The sequence below is a fragment of the Lathyrus oleraceus genome, chromosome 3, assembly GCF_024323335.1.
Source record: "Lathyrus oleraceus cultivar Zhongwan6 chromosome 3, CAAS_Psat_ZW6_1.0, whole genome shotgun sequence".
Classification (NCBI taxonomy): domain Eukaryota; kingdom Viridiplantae; phylum Streptophyta; class Magnoliopsida; order Fabales; family Fabaceae; genus Lathyrus; species Lathyrus oleraceus.
The window spans coordinates 102523335-102532980 of NC_066581.1; positions in this window are offsets into that span (position 1 = coordinate 102523335).

Below are 9646 nucleotides of genomic sequence, written 5' to 3' on the forward strand. Positions count from 1 at the left end.
GCACACCCTTTTAGGACGACCTAATCAATGTTCGCCTTGTGAACCAAGAGTTGTTTGGCTTATTTCCAGACATTTAATTCCTTTGTTTTTGGTTATTCCAATACAGTGATACCATGCCTTTGGCCCCTTACTTGTTGGTTCATACCAGTTTTACTCTTCGGTTCATAGTTTATTCCTTCATGGATCTAAGATATCATTCTCTCTTGATTTCAAATTGTTATTCCCCAGCAAGTGATATATTTTTCCTTGTGCCAATTAATACTTCCCTTTGGGTTCCATACTCACCCTTTTAGGACGACCTAATCAATGTCCACCTTTGTATCAAGAGATATTTGGCTTATTACCGAACATTTAATTCTCTTTGTTTCCAATTATTCCACTACAGTGATACCATGCCTCGGGCCCCTCACTTGTTGGTTTGTCAGTTTACTCTTTGATTCAAAGCCAATTTACCTTTATGGATTTCCCGTGCTACCATTGTCTTTTCGTACAAGTTATTGTGTATCACTTCAATCATACCCTTTTAGTTGTGTTTGTCTTGTCAGTCGTTGATGTTTAGATAAACACTTTTTTGTCTCTTCTCTTTGTTTTTGTGGTTCCATGAACTACGAATGCTCTGACTTTCTCATTGCATAGTGAGAATACGTAGGCACAAGGATTCAAATCATCGGCAAGCACAATCCTAATTATTCCTTCTTCCGCCTTTGGGCACCACGCATATCTCTCATGATCCATTATCTACCTTCAATCATAAACCGTTCACCCTAGTGACGTACCGTTTCTTTGAAATTAGATACAATTATTTGGAATTCCATGTATACCCTGTTACGACATTTGTCCACCTTTGTGCCAAGAGTTGTTTGGCTTATTGCCAAACATTTAATTCCTTGTTTTCGGCCTAACCATACGGTGATACCATGCCTTAGGCCCCTCACTTGTGGTCCACGCCACCTTTACTCTATGGTTGTAAATGCTATTTCTCCTATGGATTCCAATATACCCTTATCTTTGGTTCCAAAGTATACCTTTTCAGTCACTTGTTACTAAATATTCAATTCTATGACTTTGGTCATTCTTTCCATTCATCTCTATGATGCATCCATATTCTATCTTCATTCACTCTATGTGATATACCAATTATCTTTGAGCCAAAAACAATATCTCTTTGAGCTCCATCTTGTATCTCCTTGAACCAAGAGTTATTTGTGCTATAAAACCAAACACCTAATTCCTTTGTTTCCGGCTATTCCAATACAGTGATACCATGCCTTAGGCCCCTCACTTGTTGGTTCATACCCGTTTTACTCTTGGATTTATATTTTCACCCCTTGTTGGAGTCTAAACAACATTATCCTTTGGTTCAGACCATACCTTTATCACAATTTCTTTTCATCTCCCACCATTAGTTCTATGAACTACGGAGCTCTGAATTCCTTATTGCACTATAAGGATACGTAGGCATGAAAGCCCAAATCCTCACCGAGCACTCTATCTATTTATTTTCCTTTTCCTTTATTCTTTTGTGAGTAATCTTTAGATCATACCCATTAGAGCAAGAACAATCAAAACGGTTCCCATGGAGTACCATGTGTGTAAGGGGTGCTAACACTTTCCCCTTGTATAACCGACTTCTTTACCCATCATATCTCTTTCCCCCGAGTTTTATCGATCTTTTCCTTTCCTTTTGGAATAAATAAAGTTTGATGGTGACTCTGTTGTATGTTCGAGCGTGCAACGCGTTCAGGTATATTTCACGCTAGCTTCACTTACTTTGCAAAAGTATCAATACAAGAGATGAGAAATTGAATCCCATAAACCCTATGTTTGTTCTTGACTATAGCACCTCCCAAAACCTTGATCAATCTTGATCAAGTAACTAGCCATGCCGCTTCAATTCACCTGTTTTTGCTACTTTCTTACAAGGCACCCCTTGTCCCAAGGCTTTCACTCGACTGAAGTAATCCTAAGCGCATGATCATGTAACCAACAATGCCACTTCAATTCATATGTTGTTGCTACTTTCTTGCACAATCTCCTTGTCTCAAGGCTTTCACCCGACTGAATTAATCTCAAGCGCACACTTGTTGAACCCAAGATTTGTCAACATGATCCACTGTTTCACGCTACTCCCTTGCCGATACACCTAGTCTCAAGACTTTCACTCGATCGGATCCGAATTGTACAATCTTGTCCAAAATCTTTAAACCCTAAATATCTTGAAGGAAAACCCCACCTCGATTTTCTTATCTGAATCCCTCAAATATTACAACCTAATATTCTCGGTACAACAAACCTAATTGGACGTTATCAATCCTAATCTAGATGACACCCGATCAAAAAATGATTATGTGTATGCATAGATTGAGTTGGAGATGATGAGATACTTTGAAATCCTGGATTCATGTAGGTTTTACTCACTCTAGAAACCTTACTAGAGAATGATGCATGTATGAAGTATATATATGCATGGGTAAGTGGAAAACATAAGGAACACAAGAAACTTTGAGAAAAATATAAAAATAAGCAAAAAAAACACTCGTATAGGTCGACCTGTTGAAGTCAAGTGTCGATCTGTCAAGGTTATATGCCTCATATGTGCCGGCCCGTTGAGTCAGCATATAAAACAGAAGTTACATACTTTAATACTGCAACACATGTGCCGACCTGAAAAACGTATGTGCCGACCTGTAAAGGTCATATGTAAGTCTATGCAGTCAGCACATAAAACAAACTTTAAAAATACAGTACACATGTGTTTACTGTAATTTTAAGTGTCGGGTTTTTGTTATCGTCTCCACAGGGATTGTGAGATATCACCGCCTTTCGACAGTTGTTTTAATTCATAGCTTAAGGTAACAATGGGGTTTTGGTGTTTGTCACGGTATCTTGCATAAAAGTGTAATAAAATGCGGTAAAAGTTTTGGTTTGAATATTTGAGAAATATTGCCAAAGTTAGGGTTCGACGATCACTTTGCATGTATTGTTTGATCAACAAAATTTATAAACTCCTTTAGATGATAAACTATTTCACAAAGTCCTCCCAATGTGTTTATCTCTAACACACATTGTGAGTTTTCCCATTTTGATCCATTGTTTATCTCTAACACAATCTATCAAAATGACAACTTTTTGGTTCAATCTTATGGTGAACAAAATCATTCATTACTATCTCTAGCTAACAAACAAGATTGGATGAAAACCTAGGTTAAGAGTTGGTAAACATCTCTCGATCATAAACCAACACAAAGAGTTTTCAATAAGAACAAAGTTTTCACCATATATTCACCATTAAAGAGTTTACAAATGAAGATCCTTACATTTACACACAAAGCTAATGATCATCTACATCTAACCTTGACAAAATGAAGAACTTAGCTACTCATTTTCATGGTAGCTTGTTCAACAAGTTTCAGAAGAAGGTTGATCAACATCCGAGTCGAATAATCGAGATTGGATGGGAATCCACCTTCTTTTTGTGAAAGATTGTTAAGAGATGAAGAGAAATGGTTTCTAGGTCACAAAAGATCCTTAGAGCAATGCTGGAAAATATCTAAAAAAAGTACAAAAGTATGGAAAGTAAGGTATGGCTCCAAAAAGTAGCCCTTGCTACTTATAGAGCTGCTACTGAGCTGTCATGCTCGCTAGGCGAGCAGAATGGCTCGCCTAGCGAGCCCCTAAATGACGCACCTGAGGCACCTGCGCCCAGAGAAACAACCATTGCCAGACCGTCATGTTCGCTTAGCGAACAAAACCTTCGCCTAGCGAAGGCCACGCTTCAACCTTCGCTCCAGCGAGGTTGAGAGGTTTTGCTACTGGAATGCTCGCTGGGAGCTTGCTAAAGGCTCGCCTAGCGAGTGAGTGTTGGCTGCGCTTTTCACCAAGTCTGGACGTGTTCGCTACACACCTCGCTGGAAGCTCGCCTAGCGAGTCGTTCGCCACAGCCCTCGCCTAGCGAGCAAGCTGATGAATGCTTGTTTTCTTTGATCCCTTTGCCAAATTTCTTGTGTCTTCACTTTCTATTATTTCATGCCTACTTCCTGCACAATAACACACAAATCAAAGGTATCAAGATCGTTTATCATTGAATTGCATTTCATCTAAAACAAAGGTGGTTTCGAACACTTTAGCAAGGAAATGGAGTGAAAGATACCCATATTTGATAGCTCAAATTAGCACTTTTGGGTATCTAACAACTCTCCCCAACTAGATTTTTGCTTGTCCTCAAGCAAAGTATGCCTCTTGAAGGACAAGAGGATTTGCTTTAAGAAAAAGGTTTCTCCGATGTTGGATAAAACGGCTCAAACACAAGCGAATCAGCAGATACAAATTTCCAACGGTTCGAATAAAATAATACACAAGAACTAAGACTTAGTAGCAATGCGAAATATGTATCTATCTACAACAATATTATCTTGAATGAATCACCATATCTCTCCTCTTCGAATAAGGATTGAAGAAATTACGCGTTTGCAACCGCGGGAATAATCTCACTCTCTAACAAACAATGAAGAAATCAATTCGATTCATACAATGTCTAACAATTATAAATGGTAATGTGGAAGCACGAAGATCACTAAGGGCTTTTCGGTTGAAGCTTGGTTAGGTTAACAAACAAGGGTCATTTCTAAGGCCATTGAAAACGAGATTGCCGATGCAAAAGAGACATTCACTGTACATTATTCACACATCTCAACTTCGTTCCATTTATTTCTCATTTGAAACCTTCACAACTCTTATTTCACAACTCAATTCTTGTTTTTTCACTATTTTTCTTCCAAGCAAGCATTCATTTTTATTTTCTCTATTTTTTTCTTTTCTTTCACATCATGTTTACAAAACAGATGTTTCTCTTTTTTTTTTTATATTTAATATATATATAATTTTTTATGCTTGCTCGGTTTTTCAAGAGTTGTGGCACTTACCGATTCTCATTTTCATTCTCCCCAACTTATTTCTTACTCACCCTAAGTGAATGCTCTTGACTTTTTACGGCAAAAGAACAATTATCAAAATTTTCCGGGTTTCAAGAAAAAGATTTTTGAAATCTCGCTTTATTTCAAGCTAAGATTCAACTGTTTAAGCTCAAAGGGGTTAACGAATACTCTCTCTGCTCACAGGTAAGTTGTATTTGGAACTGGTTGTGCTCGATAGAAAACAAGTGCCTTGATCATTTCTAATTGCTTCCACATATTCACAATAATAAAAGACAAAGCATGAATCAAATGAATCAACAAAGCTTAATAGAATCCAACATTTAAGTGTAAAATGGAGGTTTCCTCACAATTTGTGGTTTTAAGTCCTAGATGAAACATTCATTCAATTATGTTGCAAAAAGACAATACTCAATTACAAAAAAGAGTAAAGTTCTTAGTGCATTCTAAAATTCTAGCCGGAGGTAACCATGTACCTTAGCCTTGTTCACTTGTTTATTTTTATCATTGCCATCCAAGCTCGGATGCACCTTCATTGGATACTTCTTTGAGGAGCAACCAATCTAGAAGGTTTGCCACTCAACCAACCAAAAATTTATTAAAACAAACAAAATTTAAAACATAAATAATAACATTAACTTCAAAATTTAAAATTGTTCATGGGGGACAAAACACCCCAAAAGTACATAGCCAAAATCAAAATACATAATTCTGAAAATACAATAGAAATAAAACATAACATGAAAAATAAAATAACTTAGCCCTCCAAGGACTCAGAACCCTCCTCACTAACGGCTTCAGAATCGGTAGCCTCATCATCATCATCATCACCATCAGCAGCACCAGAAGACGCACCAGCACCCGCCCCCTCTCCAAACACAGGCCTGTCCACATGCCAGTTAGCGTTAAGCAGAAACTGCTCACGCGTTATCAATGAGTGATCACCGGTGGGGTCACTTCCCTGCAGCTGTAACCGCTGCATAGAATCGTTCATATCGAGCATGGCACGCTGAGTTGCCGCCATCCAGTCCCAGTTGTAACTGCAGACAGCCTACTGGTAAGGATCGGGTCCGAGAGTAGAAGTACCAGGACCATCAGAAGCCCGGGTACCCTCAGCAGCTGAACTACCTCTAACATTCTTCGCCCTGTAATACTTGGCCACGTAACGGTCATCAATGGGTGGCAGGATCCTTACTTGACCCCTAGAGGGTAGTCTCACCCTCGCTTGCATGCACAAACTCATGATTAGGCAAGGGAAAGCCAGGGGACAATTCACTCGTGCCCCCGCCTTCAGCCCGCTTTCAATCACGGACTTTAATTCCAAAGCAATAATCCTCGCCACATCGATCTGGACGTTAGTGAGGATACAGTGTACCAAGTGTGCCACTGGGATCGACACGGTAGAAGTGTGGGACTTAGGTTTGATGTTTGTAAGAACCAACAACAGGATCAGTTGAGCCAAGGGAGTCATGTCCTCCCTATGGTATCTCATGGGAACCCCAGATGGGTTCAGCTCAACTGATTTCCCTCTCAAAAGCAGGGCAGCAGAAATTGCATCCGTATTCCGGTGAAGCCTTAATTCTGTGTGGTAGGTGTCTCTCTCCTCGGCTCCCAGTTGGAGCGGCTCACCAAGGACGCGGTTAATAGCATCCCGATCAAAAGCAACAGGACGACCGGACACTCTAGATGTCCATGTAAATGGCTCGTCATCATCCGGAAGTGCGTTCGCATAGAACTCACGCACCGTTGCGATATCGTAATGCTCCAGGGGGGAAATTAACCGATCCCACTTTTTGGTGTCAATCAACCCGACGAATGTTCGGTTCGTGCCTTCAGGGTTGATGATGAATCTCTTTTCCGGTAGAATTTTCCGCTTCTCCAAAGCAACGTATCTTGCGGCTTGCTTCGGCCCGACAAATTTGTCGGTGTCAAATTGTATTGTTACGGGAAGGGAAATGTTCCCTCCCTTTCTCTTCTTCGAAGCTCCGGATCTGGATTCCATCTGCAAAACATAAAGAGGAAGCAACACAACATAAAAACAGATTAGAAAGCAACACATAATTCAAACTACTGCCATGCTCGCTGCTGCTTCGCCTAGCGAAGTGGCAGCGAATGCTCGCTACTGGTTCGCCTAGCGAGTTGCTAGCGAACCTTACGGGTTTTTGGGTTCTGCAGTATTTTCAGTGAAATTTTCCCAAAACCCACATTCTCAAGGTGTCAATTTCAGAACACAACAATCTATCAAGAAAAGAATCGTTATATGCTATACGTAATTACAAACCCACATGCAAAACCTAAAATTTCCCACATGCAAAACCTAAAATCCCCATATGCAAAACCTAAAGTCCCCATATGCAAAACCTAAAGTTTCCCACACCACCAACTTCACTCTAAATGTCTCATGTTCAGAAAAAAATTTGGAAACAGAAAGTAATGAAGAAGAGGCAAACCTGGTTTGAGAACAGTTGAATTTGAAATGCACAGGAGGTTACGGATGCAATGCTAGGGTTTAAAGTTTGAGATGAAATGTGAGAGTGTTTGTGAGAGTGGTGTGTGAGAGTTTCGGTTCAGAGTTTTAAAAGGGAAAAATGCATTTGTCCCAAATTGAGTGGCCTGCTGAGATTTAATTAGTGCTGTCATTCAGCGCTCGCTGCTGCTTCGCCTAGCGAGCAGCTTAGCGAATCTGCTCGCTACTGCTTCGCCTAGCGAGCATCAAGCGAGCATGACAGCATTTGGCTTTTAAAAAACAGCATTCTTGGTACATTCAGCAAGGTTTTAACAATTGGAATCCCACTACAACAGAACAGAAAAACTGTAAATACTTACAATGTTGGGGTGCCTCCCAACAAGCGCTTGTTTAACGTCGGCTAAGCTCGACGGTGCGATGCTCACAGAGGAGCATCCAAAGGAATAGCACAGCTCTCGCGATCCACATGACCGCCAAGATAAACCTTCAAACGTTGGCCATTAACGGTCCAACTGTCCTTCTTTTCCAGGTCCTCAATGACAATAGCTCCGTACTCCTTAACTTCTTTGACCCGAAATGGCCCGGACCATTTTGATTTCAACTTTCCGGGGAATAACTTCAACCTGGAATTGAACAAGAGGACCAACTGTCCGGGCACAAATTCTTTCTTTCGGAGCTTTTTGTCATGGTATTTTTTTACCTTCTCTTTGTACAACCAGCTTGAGTGGTATGCGGCATTGCGCATCTCTTCCAACTCAAGCAGTTGCACCTTCCTTTTCTCACTGGCCAAATCATTTTCAAAATTTAAAAATTTCAGAGCCCACAAGGCTTTGTGCTCCAATTCAACCGGCAAATGGCAAGTTTTACCAAACACCAATTGAAAAGGAGTTAGGCCAATTGGAGCTTTAAAGGCGGTACGGTATGCCCATAACGCTTAATCCAATTTTTGTGACCACTCTTTTTTCGAATTTGACACAGTTTTTTCTAGGATTCTCTTAATCTCACGATTAGAGACCTCAGCTTGCCCATTAGCCTGTGGGTGATACGGAGTTGCCACTCTGTGTGATACACCGTAATGTTTTAAAATGCTTTCCAACAGTGCATTACAAAAGTGTGACCCTCCGTCACTTATCAACACTCGGGGGGTTCCGAAACGGGAAAATATGTTTTTCTTCAAAAAATTTATCACCGTTTTCGCATCCGCCCGAGGTGAGGCAATCGCCTCAACCCACTTAGAAACGTAATCAACTGCAACAAGCATATAGTCGTTACCATAAGAAGGTGGGAATGATCCTACAAAATCAATGCCCCAATAATCAAATACTTCGACCTCTTGGATGTTTTGGAGAGGCATCTCGTCTCTCTTACCAATCCCACCGCTTCTCTGGCAACTATCACAACTTTGCGCATGGGTATGTGCGTCTTTGAAAATAGTGGGCAAATAAAATCCCGACTGAAGGATTTTAGTGGCTGTTCTCACCCCATTATAGTGTCCGCCGTAAGGCGAGTTGTGACAATGCCAAAGGATGCTCTGCGCTTCATCGCCAGTAACGCATCTCCTTAAAAGGTTATCACTACCCAACTTAAACAAGTACGGGTCATCCCATACGTAATACTTGGCATCCGAAAGAAACTTCCTTTTTTGGTTCGAAGTTAGGTCGGGAGGCACAAAACCACTAGCCTTGTGGTTCGCAAAGTCTGCAAACCACGGCCTAACTTGAACTTTGAACAGTTTTTCATCAGGAAATTCTTCCCGGATTTCCTTCTCTGACGCGGTAACCTCCACATTCACTAAGCGGGATAAATGACCCGCCACCAAATTTTCCGATCCTTTCTTGTCTTTGATTTCAATATCAAATTCTTGTAACAAGAGGATCCAACGGATGAGCCTTTGCTTCGAATCCGGTTTGGTGAGCAAATATTTAATCTCCGCGTGGTCGGTATACACTATGACTTTAGACCCTATAAGATAAGATCTAAATTTTTCAAGCGCATACACTATCGCAAGTAATTCTTTTTCAGTTGTGGCATAGTTAATTTGAGCCTCATTAAGAACTTTACTTGCGTAATGTATCACATGAAATTTTTTCTCTTTTCTTTGGCCAAGTACCGCTCCGATTGCATAGTCGCTCGCATCACACATTAGCTCAAAATTTAAATTCCAATTGGGAGCGACTATAATTGGAGCGGTAACCAATTTTTCTTTCAAAGTTTCAAAAGCTTGCAAACATTCATCGGTTAAGAGAAA